The following is a 16,408-nucleotide window of genomic DNA, read 5'->3' on the forward strand; positions in this document are numbered from 1 at the left end:
AGGGGTGGCATTCCGCATTTGATAAATTATTCATTAAAATGCACTTTGGACTCGGTTTTTATGGGCATTTCCTATTTACACCTATCGTGTTGTTTTCGGTTTTCATTTGCCAGCCATCCATGCTTTTCTGCACAAGTGAGCAATTATTTGTGCAACATAATTAAAATTTTATTAATTCATAAACAAATGCGCAGAGAGCGTACACAACTGGGTTTCGAAGGGGGCAGGACTCCACATTGCAGTTGCCTTTCAGCACTTCATCAACGCCAAATGTTGCTGCACTTGCTGCTGTTGTTGCCTCTGCATCATTCATAAAAAATGCCATAAATGCAGACAGAGCAACAACATCAGCACGTAGAGTAGCCTCACCTCACCTCTTCAGGTGCGAATTTGCCACTCAACCCTTCGCCCGGCCCCTCCTCTCCTTGCCATCGGCCCCCAAAAGCCGCCTTATCCATCGGCCTCGTCACCTTGTCAATTTTACATGTAGAGCACGTGTCGCTGCTCGTGCTCAGTTGTTGCTGCTGCTGTTGCACTTGCTGCTGGCAATGGGAATTTCTTCCTCGACTCTAATTAAAGAGCTCTTCAGTGGAGCTCCTTGAACCTGCAACACCATCAAATGAGTAACTGCCATATAGAAACTTTTAATTTGATACGAAAAAAACAGCAAAATATATATAGAAAATATAAGAAGAAACGCTTAAGTCGATAATCTCGACTAAAAGATACTCGTTACTTATCTGAAGATAATAGTGAAATCTCGACTGCAATACGGACAAACATACGGACAGGATGGACACTCGTATATAGCTAGATCGCTAAACAGACTTATATCAACTCAAAAACTCAATAATATTTCATATTAAATGAAAGTACTTTTTTAGTATAAGATATAACGAGTACCTCGACTATCAGATACCTCTGACGTAGCAAAGGAGATTGAGATTTGCAAGCTTATACGTTTCTAGTACACCCTTTTACTCCACAAATTAAAAGCACAAGAAGACATAAATACGCTTTTTCTATCTTTCACGGTTGCAACACCTGTCGAATTGTGGACATCAGCATAAAATAGAATCCAAATAAAACAGAGCCGGAGGAAATATATATAGTATATGAATATATTAAATATAAAGCTCGCTGCGAGAGCAGACACAGAGAAAACCCAGCAAAAAACAAAAAATAAAATAAAAAGCAGCGAACACCGCAAATACGAGCCAGAAGAAATGCACACAGCACAATATTAAACAAACGGCACGAACAAAATATTAACAAAATATAACTCTCGAAAATAGGTGAGAAAAAAAAGGATAGAAAGTCGAAACAAAGCCATGTGTGCTGAAACTTAGACAAATACGAGTATAAGCAAATAGAGCGAGATTCAATATTTACTAAATGCCAAATGGAATTTTCTGTCAGCACGAATTTGATACGCGTGTGGGAAACAATCGTTTGAATAAATAATATAAAATAATTACATTTGACATTTGAAATGCAAGATTAAAACAACGTTCAATTGAAGAAAAGAAATATTGGTCATTTGCAGACTTAAAATTAAGAAAAGTTGAGTCTGCACTACTTTAAAACGGATATTTTGCTAGTTAAGTTAAATGCCATGTTTGATTATTGTACCTTTTTGTAAGTATGTGTCGATTTTTGCCATCTAATATCCATGAAAAAGTCCGTTCAATGTTTTCCGCAAACAAATTCAAGGCAAAGGCCCTGGCAAACAAACAATCAAAAAATAGAAACACAATCATTTTCGCATGAAGTTTGGCCAAAACGCCTTCGTTTTTTGGGTTCCCGGCTTTGATTTTAATTTTTTTTTGCTGGTCTATCGTGGCCAACTGAAGTTGTGGGTCTGCGAGGGGGGTTCAAAAGGGGGGAAATTTATGGCGTCACGTTAGCAACTACTGGTTTTGATTTTTATTTTTAGAGTTTGCCTTCTCCGGCGCTCCAACAATTTGCGGCTTTTTAATTGCTTTTTTCAAATTCACTTTTTTAGCTGCTCTTTTTTTCTGGCCATTTTATACTGGAGTCGAATCAGGTAAATGCTTAGATCAGGGCTAAGATCTACGAAAGCTTGGGGAAAACTAAACACACACCTTTCTGCACTCCATTATTGTTTTGAGTCATTTTGTATCTAATTGTTGGCCACATTAACAGAATAAAAAAGCCAACGTAGACATAAAGAAAATGGCAAGTATAAAGTTTTTAAAGAGTCAGCAATTAAAGTAGCTCTTCATGTTGCTGACAGTTTGGCAATGGTTGATATTGTTGGCCATTATGTGCATAAAATTATTATTAAACAACATTAGGAGGTACCAGCAAACACAAAACGTACAATTGTCATGCATAATTACGGCTCGGAAAAATCCAAGGAAAACCTCAAGTGTTGACAAAAAGAGTTAACGGGCACAAGCTTTGCAAGGGTTTTTCCAGAGGGCTAAATCTGAAACTCGGTTGCCATTTTCTCGGCTTATAGCTTCATTTCTAGAACTTTGGAGCTAGGGAATGCCAAAAAAAAAGTATCTAATGATGTCATTGGCAAGGGCAGTTAGCTCCATTTTCTGCTCGGTTTTGGCAGCGTTCTATTCACTTAAAAATATTATTTAAAAAGTTTACACATTTCTGAGATATGAATCTCAAAGATATTTACGGAATAGAAGTTTTACAAGACACGGAGGGGTATGGTAAATATAAATGCGAAAATGTCAATATATCACCTGTAAATATTTTAATCAAGAAACGTACATATGTATGTAAAAGTTAAAAAAATAAATAAGTTTAAAAAACAAATAAATAAACAAATCGTGTATCAAATCTCATAGACTTAAATAAAATGTAGGAAATAAACTAATATTTCCCAAATACATACATATCTATTTTGAAATAAATGATCTTATGATGTGTTTTAGTTGGCAAGATTAGGAATTACAAATGCGATATATTTTATTGACAGGATTTGTATACTTTGTTAAAATTTAGGAAATAAAAACCAATTTTTAAGTGAAACTAGGCACAAGAAATCCGTAAAAGAGCCGTAGAAGTAGCTAAGTATCTGCAATATATATAAGCTCGTTCGTGCAGATATACGTGGTCGGCAGTCGCAGAGCTATCTATATAGGTATTTGTGTAGGAACAGCTCTCTAGCACTGGCTGCTATTGAAATTGAAGGCGACAAGCTTTGCCATCTTTTTCTGTTTATTTTTGTGCTTAATTTTGTTTTGCGTTTTGCGCCGGCTACAAAGCTACAACTGAGAGTCCAAAATCGCCGCTCTTCGCTACTTTTTGTCTCTTCTTTGCGGTGAGCCCCAAACACAACATGTGTTTCGTCATCAAAATGGGTTTGTTGTGTTGCTAAAAAATCAATTTTTTATACGAATTTTATAGAAGTTGTAGGTGGTTCAAAACAGTCTTGTTAAAAATGAATAATTTAAAGATAGATTTTAGAACCAAATTTTGAAATATAATATATAGAAAAGATGGTCACTAAATTTCGTTAAGAAGTATTAAAAAAACATAAAATGTTAATAGCTATAGTTGTTACTTTGTATATATACTTATGTATCCACACATTATATTGATACTGAATAACAATTATTAAATCTTAAATAAAACAGTTAAGAAATTAATTACTGTTTTGTTACTTGTATAAGAAACAAGTTCAATAATTTAAAGACGTATAATGAAAGTTTAATTCTATTATGAATTATATATAAAACTGACATTATTTAAATGTTTTTACGAAATTTAGCACTTATGAATTTTGAGACAGAAACGTTTTTTAAAAAAATTCCAAAACTGGGATCGGTTGTGGTTTGATTTCGCCAATCCGCCATTAAAAGTCTAAGTTACTTTTGATTTTGTTTTTGTGTTTATTTGTGTTTTGTGTGTGTTGGGGAGCCCAAGCGAAAATGCCGGCAGTTGAAGAGCGCCAAAGAGCGCGGCCAGGGCCGAAGGCCCAACTAGCCGTCCCGTTCTATTGGGGCCGCTCCCCGTCGGCAGAGAGAATGGGCCGGCAACAGTGCGATACCATGGTCTCCCATCTTGACACTTGACACAGCGCAAAGAGAGGGCGAAGAGAGCGATAAGAGCCAATCGAAGAGAGGGCCAGGCACGTCACACAGCTGGTGGATATGGATGTGCGTATCGGTGAGATGCATTTCAGTTCGAGTTTGTATTTCGTTTGGTGAGGTTCACTGTTCGCTACAGTTCGTTTTGTCCACTGTCGACGTGTCTCTCTCTCTCTCTCTCCGTTCGCCTCTGTTCGCCGTGCGTGTCTGTCCCGACTTTATTTACCTTTTAACTCACGTTTCACAAAGAAAAAAGATCAACTCAATAGTTGTAGCCATAGAAAAGTGCGTAGAAAAGGCACCGAAACGCAGGGGAAGAGTTGGCACAGCCCAAAAAGAAAGAAGAAAAAAGCAATGCAAAGTGCGCGTGTGTGTTTACGTGTGCGTCCGTGTGTGTGAGTGCGTGTCTTATCCGTCGCTCCCATTGCAAAAACAAAAAAGTATCTTTCAGATACACGACAATTATCCAAGACCAAAACAGCAGAAATCTAATAATCAGCTTAGGTTCTCCCGTTTATTTTTTTAACAATTAGGGTTTTGAAGAAAATTTCCTCGTTTCGTTGCGGAATTTTTGTGTGGCGTTCCATTGCCCAAACGTTCCCCGAACTCTCTTTCGCGCTCGCTCTCTTCTTCTTGGCTCTCTCGTGTCGCTTTGCCGCTTTCGGGTTTCATAATTTTGTCGCTTTTCGCTTGCGTATCTTTATTTATATTTTGTTTCGTTTCCACTGCGTTTCGCTCAGTGTGAATCTTAATTGCCCACTTTTTGGAAAATTCAAAATACGAAATTCCCCCCACCACTGTCAAAAAATAGTTGAAAAAGCACACACAATATTAATAGTTTTACATTCTTCTCGTCCCCCAAGCAGTTTCTCTGACAAAATACTATATGATTTACCCGAGATCTTGGTGTATATATTTTGTGCAAAATAAATACAAATAAAAACCATAAATAAATTCAAGCTAGCCTTGGAGAAGTCATTGAAAAAAATATTAAAGAAAAAGAAAAAAATACGTAAAAAAAGAGATAAAAACCAAATCGATTTAAAGATATATTTATACACACAACGGTTTCACTTTGCGAGTTGTATACAGAGTAAATAATAATGTAAAGATAAAACAAAAAGCGATTTACAGTTATCGACGCAAATTGTTCAATTGTTTGCCTCACGGTCTTTAAAAACCTCTCAATATAAAGTATAATACACAAAGAAGTGCAAATCAATGTGCAAAATCAAATTATATATTCAATAATTAACACGTATAATGCCGCCTAAAAAACTAAACAAACATGGATTAACGCATTTATTGTAGATTGTTATCTATTGGATTGAAGTCAACGAGAAAGGTTTGATCAACGTAAATCATCAACTGAAAGGTATTAACTAATTTTGACCTTACCTTAAAGATTTATTTTAGAAATGTAGCAATATGTGTGGGAAGTGACATTAGCTTCTGAAAGCGAACCCAATTGTAAAGTCTGAAATACAAATATAAATAAGGTTTAAAACCCTATTGGATTAAGACAACGAAGACCCTATAAGATATTATTTTCAAATTAGATATTATTTTAATCCTTACTTCGCTTTATAGATTGGTTATATTTCCTTGAGTAAATTCATCTAAGAAACGCATTTGAATTGAAATCCAAAGCTTTTGTAGCTTTTAAAAGACTAATAACGAAATCATAATCAAACCGTAAGCGTGTCATTATCTGAAAGATTTTCTTGGTTCTCCGCTGACTCTGCAACTGCGATTAATTCTTTGGAAAGGTAGCCATTTGTCCATTTGAGTTTCCCAACATTTCGTCATGAATCGTCTTTTGCAAGAACACTTATCAGAACTCTGGTTCGAATGGTAGATCGCCAATGGAAATAATAGTCGCAGTGTACAGAAGTGTGGAAGTGCAGGCTGTTACATAAGAAAACGTGAGTCGAGTCGCGCTGCTCGGTTCAGTTAGAATTCTTTTGCTAATACACGAGCAAACATTGTAAACTGCCTCGGTGTTTGTCATTCATTCTCGTTCGGTGCGATCCGATCTCTCGGCGGCAAACAAACCCCAAACTCAGTGCCCAAACCCAAAAGCAAACGCAAACCAAAATCAAAACCGAGACCTAAGCCCAAAAGAAACTTATATCGCTATCACCGGGGAGCTGAGAAAACCGACTGAAAATCGGCTCACACGAATCGAAAAGGTTTATTTTATTCTCCGTTGCGTTCTTGGTTCTTAACTCTGGTTCTCTCTTTCAGCGCTACGTATCTCACAGATACATTTGTCAAGCGAGCGAGCGCGTGTCTGCTGTTTTATTTTTCTTCTTTATCAACGCCAAGTTTTGCATATGATATTGAAATATTTATTTTGAGAACATTTTATTTATACCGTCAATGAAAATCCTCAGCTATTTTTACCTAATCACTCTCTTACATGCGAGAGAAGCGAGCTCTTAGAACATTTTGCGACGTATTTTGGTTTGATTTAATTAGTTTATTGTTGCTAGACTTGGTGTTTTTGAGTTTAGCTATTAACTGGCTGTCCGCAATTTGGTGTTTTTGTTTTGTTTTTTTTTTTTAGACTGGTTAAACCAGTTTTCCTGTTTGGCGGCTCTACTCAAAATTAAGAAAAAAACAGAAAACACCTCAAACATGCCACATTATTTCATAGTTTTAGATTCGTTCGCTGTGTTTCTTTTGGTTTTTTGTATTTGATTTTTGGGCGCCCCTCAACCTAATCTTCGCTGCTCATAATTCAATAAAAGAATGAGGAAGAAACTAACTAAAATTGCTGCGCTTAGGCTTATCGCCGATGCCCCCACCGCTCACAAAAACCAGCAAAGAACCCCACACACACGCTGGCAGTAAAGCGGCGATTAGATAATGGCATTTTAAACGGTGTCTCTACTGTACAGTAGAGTCGCGAAACACACACGAGCAGTGACCAACCAACAATGGAAATGGACTTTGTTTTGAAAACTGAAAACGGCTGATAAGACAGCCCAATGCCCACAGAGACAGCCAAACTGAGAGAATCGGAGAAACCGAGAGAGAAATGGGTAATCAGTAGTGCGGACGAAAAAACCTAGACAGAAGTTTGACCAATTCTAATAGACTACGGAGAGGAAATAGATTTTTTTGACATGGTGTGGTTGGGCAAATGCAATCTTGATTACCTCCAAATGGATTGTTGTAATTTGGGAACTGCCAAATAATCATCGACTAATTTATTTGTGGTCAAATTATAGAGATTAGAGAGCGAGCTGGAATAAGGTTAAGTCTTAATTGGGATCAGTTTTGAATGTTAAACCTATAATAAATTTAAAGAAATTAAGAAAAATTAATGCAAATGTTAAATAAAAACATACATTTTCTATAAAGTATTATTATTTTTACTGCTCTTTATATCTCAAAACAGTAATTACTGCACATACTGGATCATATCCTGGAATATCTCAAATTTTCTGACTTTTTTTCCTGTGGGAAAAAGTCGCACGTTTTTTGGACATACTTGTGTTTCCCTCGCGCCAAAGTTCCTGTGAAGCGTAAATGAATTTGTCCCTTTGATGTTTTCCATGTTAATTGGGAAATTAAGCTTGACCATTCGTTCGCTTCACTCGAAATCTTCGTCGTGAATATAAGACATTTTTTTGTTCAACTTCTTTTTTATTCTTTTTGTATCTGTTTTTTGTTGTTTTGTATGTGCTGCACATGATTCTTGTTGGCCGGGACTACGTTTATAATTACGTTAACTTCAATTACTGCTTACGTACAATATCAGACCAATTTTTGTTTCTTTCCAGGTAAAACTGGTTTCTGAATGCCTCATTTTGTCCGTATTTTTTTTTTTAATTTTTTTTCTGTATCTGAACGTAGCGCTGCACGAGTTTTGCTATAATTTTAATTTCTTTTTGAAGTTGTGCGCAAATGTGCTGAAGATCTCTTAACTGCTATTTAAATAGTAGTTAAGAAATTGTTGCCATCTTGAAACTATTTCTGTTTTAAACTCATTACAGTTGGGATCAAAATGTATTTTGAAATACACTTTAAGTTTAAAATAAATACTCAATAAACCTAACAAAATAACACGTGATAATAGTTCAATCTCAAGAAATCACAATCAAACGAAAGATTAACAATTTTCTCGTGCAAACCTAACAACAAATACACTTTAAATTGTATATGATTTTCGATTGGAATTCACAAAAGTCTTTGGCAGTTTTCTTAGCATGTTAGTGCGATTGACATTGTTGGATATTTTGATATGTGGTTCTCTATTTCCTCCACACATCCACTTATCCACATTGTTGTGTTTTTTATTTGATTTTGCCTGCGCTTTTTTGTGTGCCTTATTTTGATTTGTTTGTTGTGTTGCTTTGCCGACTGCTCCTCTTTGGGGCGTTTGCCGCATTTGAATTTCATTTTTAGATTTCAATTTATTTTCGGCGTAGTTTATGCCAATTTGGTTTTTGGGTGCGATTTCTTTAATATTATGTATGCCATATATTGTTCCCCGCTTCTCAGTGTGTTGGTATCTGCGTATCTGTGTGTGAGTGCTTCTTCAAGCGAATTTGTTGAATTGATACTCATTTTTCTGTGCACCGTCGCTGGCCCCTGTATTTGTTGTATAATAGGTTAACCGGGGAACGCAAACAACAAAAAAATTAAATAAAATAAGCCCCATTAAATTGCATTTTTTTGAGCCATACTGTACTTGACCGAAAGAAACGTGTGATCATTATGGTCTCTATCTGAGTTTTCTTTTCTTGTCATGTGCTTGGTTGGCTTAGTCACAGTCAAAATAAAATACAGCGAAATATCGCTCTGCGGTTCCTTTTTTTAAAAGCATATTAACTAATTGACGTCTGTGTTTATCTATAGGCAAAAAAAAAGAAAAAGAAACGAGCTTCCTCGACCCACAAATATTTGACGGACTGACATTTGGGACAACAAATGTTTCAACTCATTTCGGGTATCCAACCATTCATTGAGGTCTGCACTCTTTTTCCCAACCAGATCGCGCATCACTTGCTCGAGACCAACTATAATTATCTTAATTAAAAATCTAAAGTCAAAGTTGGCCCAGTAGTCGAGAGTCGGAGTCAGAGTAACCCAGCCGGCGATTAGCTCATCTGGTTTTCTGGCGAATTGAGCAATCAACGTCGTTTAAATGGCATGGAAAAGCTTGAGACAATCTCGGCTTTTAGTCGAGAAAGAGCTCCTTGGTCCCCCCGGAAGCCCCTCTGACCACTCGTTACTTGCACATTGCTCTGTTGAAATTTGAATATACGAAATAAATAATTTTCAGCTGGCTTTTTTGGCCGAAATAATGTTGATGTCATAGGTTCGTTGGCTGGGCGTAAAAAATCGTTGGTAGGCATTCAGTTCGAAGCTGTGTGTGTGTTGTGTTTTGTGTTGTGTTTGTGTGTGCGGCTAATGCAAGCATCCAAAAGACGAAAAAAAAACAGCAACAACATTTGAAAACGACTCAGGAATGCCCATTATATATGCCAAATATTTGTTTTGTCAAAGTATTTTTCTGGTTTGTTTTATGGGTATTAGTTGATTTCGGAGTGATTGAATGGGCCAACAGGAAGGAGGGCAGTGGGAAGTACGAAAAGTAGTGCCTATAAACTATAGCTTCGACTGATTAGGAAGTATGAGTCACGGATTCGAAAGCAGATACCGAAACCGGGTCCCTTGTAAGCCAAGATAACTGCGCATTAGTTTGAAGAGTTTGCAAACTTTTAAGTAACAACAATGCCATAAGAGCTTAAGCTATAGCTATAAGCTATCGTGAAAAGTTCATTTAATATTAATTTATCTATCGCTATTGGATTCCCCAATATATATATTTGTAAGCTTAAATTGCCGAAGACAAGATAATTGTGAAATAAATAAATTTATGAGTCATGCTTTTGCATTTATTACTACCAAATGGTAGTATTTCTATTTCTAAGGGTTCGAGTTCCGGTTTTAACTGCATTGATATCACTCAGATAGGAAGCCCCCCGAAACGAGTACGTTTAACTTCTCACCCATCAACCTACCGACCTGTTGCCTAACCCCCAATCGAAAATCCACACACATAGCAATTTTGGGTTGCTTGGCCAAAGGCTTTGAACCAAAACTCTATTATTACCAACACAAAAAGAAACCGAAACCGAAACCAAAAAGATGCCATAAAGCGTGAAAACAAGAGCGGCGTTTGACCATCGGAGCGACCACCTTTTGCCCAGATACTCTCGCACACTCGCAGATACTTTGGGAACCTGGGGATCTAGAATAATTATTATGTGCGGTTAGCCCATGCTCGGGGTCTCCAGAGAGCCAAAGAGCGCGAGCGAACGAGCTCCAAGACTTTACCTAACGCGTTATAACGCTCGATTCTTAAAGCCCCCTACGTGTGTGTGTGTGTGTGTGAAATGTAGGGGAAACGCCAGCGAGCCTGTGTGTGTGTGAGTGTTTATAAAGTTGATTGCACTCGATTTTTAGATAAAGCTTTTCAAGGTCATCAACGAAAAAACGACGAAACGTACCCAAAAAAAAAAAAGGCAGCACCATCCGAAAAAACGCGGGAGATTCTTCCAGCAGAATGAAGAATCTTGATCCTTCGTCTCTTTCGCTCACAGCTAGGATGGCTTTTAATTGAAAACTATGGGCTGCTCTCTTCAATGCGACACATCTCACCAAGTTGTACAAATATATAAATCAAAACAAGATTTATGTCTGCGCTGCGCCGCTGTGTATTCAAATCTGACAGTCGAAAAAAAAATGAAAATAATGCCGAGGAAGCCCCACTACACACACACAATAATTTGAATCCCGAGACAATGAGAGACGCTGGGTTTCGGTTCTCCAGATCTGCAGATCTGCAGCCTCTTTACAAATTATTAGACGACGACGACGACTCGTTTGCTGGCTCCTCGTCTTGTTTTTGCCTCTTTTTGGCATATGCGAAAATAAAAACACACATTTTCGGAATGATTTTTTGATTGTGATGGGTTTGCAGCTGTTGGAAGTGAGCCGGTTTGTCTTTTCCTCTCCTTGGCATCGAATTATTTTCGGTTGTGGCACAAGGAACCTGAAGAGCTGGTCAGATATTAGTATCCTGTAAGTTGAGAGCAGTACTTCAAGTGTTGTATATGGATTTTTGAAACATTTCTTTCTAGAAGTATTATAGTTCTTGAAGTCATTACACATTTAGATTGCAAAAATGTGCTTATTTATAGATAGTTATTTATAGATATCTCTTTTTAAGCATAAATGACTCAAATTTAGTTTATTTATGTTTCGGCAACTAACGATTACTCATAAGCTTTAGCTCACTTTAGCTGAAGTTAGGTTGTGAAATTCCAAGAATAATGTTTTCTGCAGACAAATCAGTTTTTCGCATGACTTGAGTTCAATTTATTGATTTTGACGAGTGTCCATGTAATGGCGCCTCAAAGTATGCAATTAATGGTGCGTATTTTATTCTATTTCGCGTCATTTCATTTCGATAAAATCGCAATGCAGGACGTTGTATACGCCCTACTAATCCGCTTTGAGCACTGAGACTGAGATGTGTAATTAAATTCAGCAATGTCCAGAAATAGAACAATAAAGGTAGGGCAGCACAACACCTGTTTGATTGAGTGGTAGCTCGATTCATTTATTTACTTTTTCTTCTGGCCCACGATTTCAATCAAATTTTGGTCCGGAATTCCGCGTGCCAAAGTGATATTCAATTAAAAATGTATAACGCGCAATAAGCACTGAAAAAAGCGACTATCAAATTGTTAATACCTCGCAGATGAAACTTGCAAACTTTATTATTAAAACCAGACTTTACTCATTGAGTTTTAAAACCTGCACATTTAAAAGCGCTTTAACCCATTTAATTTTGGTAAATAGTGTTTTTTTTTCGCTTATTTGCATACAACTATGCCTTACAAAAAATATAGAGCAGATCGGCAAGCGAAAAGTATCTGTGCGCGAATAAATATTTCTGTGCGTCATCGCGCAGCTGAAGTAGAAAAAGAATTTGTTACTTTTTATTTTGATGACCATCCAACGTTTTTGAGAACTGGCGACGTGGTTCAGTTTAAGTCGAGTGCTCCATAAAATAAGTCCACACTTATGCAGCCATTGCAAATGGATTCGGATTCGTTTGCGTGCATATATATCTTGAATATGTACATAGTATATATAGTATATATACATATAAAGCATCCGCATTATGCAGAAAGAAACTGGCTAGAATCGAAAACAGTTTGGGCATGGAATTTTCTGCGCCATTTCGGGCACAAAACTAATTTGCATCCAAGTGTAAACAATGTGAAGATATATATATACGAATATGAAGAGATATATATGTAGACCGCAATTCGATTGCCTGATTAGTATCACAATATTGGCAATCTGAAATTTCCTTCGATATATTTTCATATTTTCTCACTGACCTGAGCTTTCCGCTTTAGTTGTTGTGAAATTGATTGTATCTTTAATAGAGACATCTGCAGTCTATAAACAAATGCCTACTTAGCTGCTCTTTGTGGTGGGCCTGTCTGTTATTTATTTAGCTTTTATGTAAATTTTATTCGATTGCTGAGTATTTTTTTTTTTTTTTTGTGTTTCTTGCTTACTTCATAAATTTACTTTTTGTTTGGTGTCCCATCTTGACGTTTAGCAGTTGGAGATGGCTCTTTTATCGAGGGCTTGCTGTTTTTGTGTGCTACTTGCTTGAAAAGTGAGTTATTTACGTTTTCAAAGAATGGCAATGGTTAAATGATGTCAGACCCGTGTAATTTATGATGAATGTATTCCTAGTTTCAGTGAGAAATATGGAAATATAGGACTGTGATTTCTTTGAAATAATTTGCGCAACATATTTACATTTAATCGTGTTTTATTGCTGTATATGCATTATAATTATCTGTGTTTCCTACCAACTCTAAAACTTCTGGGTCATTTCCTGTAAAATGCTCGCTTGACTTACCTTCTAAATGTTGCCCGAACTAATTAAGTTTTATGACTACAAGTTAGCTGGCTTTAACAACGTTTCCTGATCCTTTACGACATTATTGTTTATGACAATTTACACACTCATACGCCGGGAAACATACTTTAATGGCGAACTAATAAAAATTTCCCGCAATGTTTACTGAGGGAAAACCTATAAAAATGTCGCTGACAAATGAAAGTTTCAAGCGTATTCAGGACAGGGAAAATGCGTGACACCTAGACATAAGTATATATACATAGGAAAACTGTGCTTATTAAAGGGAAAAAAAAAAATGAGAAAAACGTGCATATGTATAAATATCAACACTTCGGTTTTGCTTCAATTTTCAATTTTAACGACCGAGACTAATTTTCACACCAGCAGCTAATGTCAACACAATCGTTGACATTTTGTCAGTGAGAGCAACTAGCCAATTTGAAAAAAAGAAAATACATTTCAATTGGCAAGCCAGCGAAACAGGAAGCAAAGTGCCCAAATGGAAAATGAGTAATGGAAAATTAGCAGACAGCTCCTAGGTGTATCGCAATCCCGCGCTCCCTCCTCTCGTTTGATTTGATTAATTACACAAATTTGACATTAACACGTTTCGGGGCGCAAATGAAGCAGAAGGCAGCGATATAAACAGCAGCCTCGCCAAAGAACAAAAAACTCTTGTCCAGATTCTCTGGACCAAGTGATTAATGAAATGATTGAAAACAAAACGCACAGCAGTAGAATCTCGCTCCGTTTTGTTCTTTCATTCTTTTTTTTTTTTGTTATCTCTGGACTTGGGCCGAACCGAAAATCTGACCACCAAGGAACTAAAACGCTTCCGGGCATTTGTTCTTGAGGAGTTTCGATGATGCTTTTCGTCTTTGCTTATCCAAATTTCTCTTGGGAAGACGGATGACAAAGGGAATAGAGAACCTAAGTTTCATTTGGTTAATTGATCATTTAAAGCCACTTTAGTAAAACATAAGTATGATTACCTAACTGGATTTTCAATGGTTTCATATATAGTTTTGTATGGGTTTGATGTTTCATACTCTAAATAAGAACATGAAAAGATATGTATCTATAATATTTGTTGTATTTCGATTTGTTTAAAGAGCATGCCCAAATTCGTCAAAGTTCTTTATATATTATATATTATTCTTGTCGGATTTTCTGTTCTGTTCGTTGGATGGTTAATGATTCTTGTAGCTATTCGGCTTGCATGCTAATAAGCAGTTTAGGCCCGAACGAAATATATGAAAATTAATGCTTCGGTTTTGCCTAATATACGACCTAATGTTCCACACCGTGTCGAGGGGAATTTTCGTGGCTTTAACCGTATTGATTTATGCCAACATTGTTGCTGTTGGATGGGTTAACCTAAATTGATCAGTTCGGTGGTGGCGGGTAATTCCCACATTTGTGTTTGCTCAACTTGAACGCACATTTGGCCAAGTGCTGAGGATAATCTCGAGCTACATATGTATGTATTTGGTGTCTTTCCGTCGATCGTCGAAATAATACCCATGTGTACATGTTTTCTTTCGTCTTGCTGGCTTATCAGTGGCATTTAAACAGCTGCGTGGTGTACCCTGGCAACTATGGAAAACGCTTAAAAACGGACTTCAAATGGTTCATTTTGCGGCTAATACATTCCAGGCACGTAAACCCGAGCATACGGATTTTGGCCACTTGTTGAAAAGACTCCACGGGCGGGTTTAACAGTACTGCTAGTCGAAGCTCTCTCCCTGCGATATGCAAAGCATGTGTCTGCGATTCAGATAGTTTCGGTTCGGTTTTATGTGGCTAGCCCCTATGGAACCTCCTCATTACTTCACGGCCCACAGCATTTGATAGCGGCACATTACACGGCAACATATACATATGTACATAAGTGGCTTCTTGTGCAATTCTCCCCAGGCGGAAGCACTTTCCCAAAATTGATAAACTTCATACCACTCCAAACTACATGTGAAGTTTCTTTCAGGGCTATGGTTATAAGCCCCATTCGCAAATAACTGATGAAAAATGTTTTTTCGGGATGAGATCTTTAGTTAAGCTCTACTTAAAACGCATAACTTTCCAATTTCCAAAGATTCTAGTTATCCCAAAACAAGTAGATATGAAAATATGATCATATGATCTCTGTTGATCTTAACTTAATACGAATCTTTTCGTATATGCCTATATTTCATTTGCCTTGACTGCCTATCGTGTGTTGATTTTATTTTCGTAAATTTCTCTATTTACTTAACTTTATTAATGTGTCATTGTTATTTTTGCTTTTAGCTTTATTTTTTTTGCTGTACTTGTATTCCTTATTTGGGCCACACATTTTTGTACGTCGTCTTGCGTACGCGACAATAAAATAATTTTTACGCCGAATGTTTCTTTTTTACTGTTTGTGTGCACAGCCACGAGCTCGGCAAAAAAAGAAAAAAAAAATACGAATAATGAGTTTATGTATTTTAAAACTGACCTCATTATGGAGCAAAATTGTTTTTGCACACACAGCGTGGAAGGAACAAGTTGTTAACAAATGGCACTTTATAGAAGTTTTGGATAGCCCAAAACCAGAATGCCTGACACACAAACGACCGAGTACAGTAATGTTAATAATTATTCAGGGCGATAAGCTAACAAAACAATCGGAACCAATAGCTGTAATTTAACTGGCTGATAAAGTGAGAATTTCGCTTATCGCGACACCCGATTCGAGGTCTTTTTTATCGTCAACTTCGATTTTATTCGGTTTCAGCAAACCGCATATCGGTTTTGCGCGTGGTATTTTTGCTCCTTAAAGCCCAGGAGAAACCAAAGACTCAATTAATCATGTGCTGAAAATCTGTTTATCTTTGAGCTGCAGAGTTCATAACTTACGCACGATTTACGGTACAAGTCTTTTCCGTTTGTACTTATATAAATAAATTTTATTTTCGTTTATTTATTTGTTTGTTCTGGTATCGGAAACGTTTGAAAAAAGTGTCACGTAATATTTGTGAAGTGAGTTGCAGGGAAAGAAGGTATTTTTGTGGTGTTAGGAGAAGGGGAGAGTCATAAATTAATCAATTATAATAAATTAAGAAACTGAATTACTGCACAATTGTTTTTTGAGTTTGAATGATAAATGTGTGACAGGAAATGTGGAAAAGTGTTTTTATTAGTGATGGAGTTGAAACTTTAATTTGATCTTGATTTAGCTACCTTTTGGAAATTGCGAAGCCGCGGCATTATCTCATCTCCATCGACTTTTGCCCCAACTTTTGGCACTCACTGTAATTTTAATTTAATTTAATTCTAAGCACGTCTGGGAAAAAATATAACCAACAACTGTAATTACGTTTTTGCAAAATGCGAAGCAGAG

General features: G+C 36.8%; 1 protein-coding gene across 3 annotated transcripts in view; it reads left to right on the forward strand.

Annotated features, from left to right (window-relative positions):
• Positions 1-4,942: 4,942 nt before the first annotated feature.
• Positions 4,943-16,408, forward strand: part of LOC6731609 (neurogenic protein mastermind) — a 67,663-nt gene continuing 56,197 nt past the window's right edge. For all 3 annotated transcript variants that reach the window (XM_039295195.2, XM_016179838.3, XM_039295196.2), the window contains exon 1: positions 4,943-5,451. The gene's annotated coding sequence lies outside the window, so the exon portion shown is untranslated. The remainder of the gene's footprint in view (positions 5,452-16,408) is intronic.

Source organism: Drosophila simulans, chromosome 2L, assembly GCF_016746395.2.
Source record: "Drosophila simulans strain w501 chromosome 2L, Prin_Dsim_3.1, whole genome shotgun sequence".
NCBI classification, from domain to species: Eukaryota; Metazoa; Arthropoda; class Insecta; order Diptera; family Drosophilidae; genus Drosophila; species Drosophila simulans.